Raw genomic sequence first — 1,162 nt, 5'->3', positions numbered from 1 at the left:
TGACGTTGTCTTGTGGCTTCCTATATACTAAAAGGTAACATAAGTCTTCTTCCTTATATTGTTATGCTTGTTTTGCTGTATAACAATATTTCAATAATTCCTTTACATTTTTTGGACAATATTCTATTTATTATCATCCTAATTTTTTAGATATGAAAACAGCTTATAAAGCACTCATATTATAGAAATAATTTGCAAAGCCTGTCTCTTAGCTATGTCCTACCTTTTTTTTGCGGTACACAGGCCTCTCACTGCTGTGGCCCCTCCCACTGTGGAGCACAGGCTCCGGACGCACAGGCCCAGCAGCCATGGCTCACGGGCCCATCCACTCCACGGCACGCGGGATCCTCCCGGACCGGGGCACGAACCCGTGTCCCCTGCATTGGCAGGTGGACTCTCAACCACGGCGCCCCTAGGGAAGCCCTGTCCTACCTTTTCCACTGCATTTTTCATCTGTATAAATCATCCCTTTAATGATGAAATTCAGAGGTGTAAGAACTGCATTCACAAGCCTCCTCATATTTCCCTTGTATTTATCCTGAAGTGAACTCCAAAAGGCTACATTTCCATATTCTAATCTCCCAGGTCAGAAGACTTATTTCCACCTCTAGACTCTATAGAACTCCTCATGTTACTCTGGTCTGCATTGATTTTTTTAAAAAAAATATTTATTTATTTATCTGGCTGCACTGGTCTCAGTTGTAGCATGTGGGATCTTCATTGTGGTGTGAGGGATCTTCAGCTGCGGCATGCGAGATCTTTAGTTGTGGCATGCGGGATCTAGTTCCCTGACCAGGGATCGAACCTGGGCCCCCTGCAGTGAGAGTGAGGAGTCTTAACCACTGGACCACCAGGGAAGTCCCTGCATTGATTTTGGATGTATCCCATGTCTAGGGCACACTGTATTTATGTAGTTGCAGTTGTGGGAGATTTTAAAACAAACTGAAGGTTTACAGATCACCTTTGAGCCAAAGTGCATTGGCTTTCACCTTTATTTTATGGGCCTAGAGCCTCGATTGGACTCGTTGGCCTTATTTCAAGAACTGTTTTTACCACGCAACATTGGCTGACCCTGATGGAATGCCTTTGCCATTTGATACCTCCACCCTTTACACCCTTCCGTTATTAAGATCACCCCTACTGGTTACCTTAGCTACAGGAT

General features: G+C 44.4%; 1 non-coding gene across 1 annotated transcript; it reads right to left on the bottom strand.

Moving 5' to 3' along the window:
* Positions 1-784: 784 nt before the first annotated feature.
* Positions 785-857, bottom strand: TRNAE-CUC (transfer RNA glutamic acid (anticodon CUC)). The gene has a single exon. It is a non-coding gene; the product is annotated as a tRNA-Glu (tRNA).
* Between the last annotated feature and the right edge of the window lie 305 nt (positions 858-1,162).

The sequence above is a fragment of the Orcinus orca genome, chromosome 5 (genome assembly GCF_937001465.1).
Source record: "Orcinus orca chromosome 5, mOrcOrc1.1, whole genome shotgun sequence".
NCBI classification, from domain to species: domain Eukaryota; kingdom Metazoa; phylum Chordata; class Mammalia; order Artiodactyla; family Delphinidae; genus Orcinus; species Orcinus orca.
The sequence above is the reverse complement of the archived record's forward strand: the minus strand, read 5'-3'. Positions and strand labels throughout refer to the sequence as shown.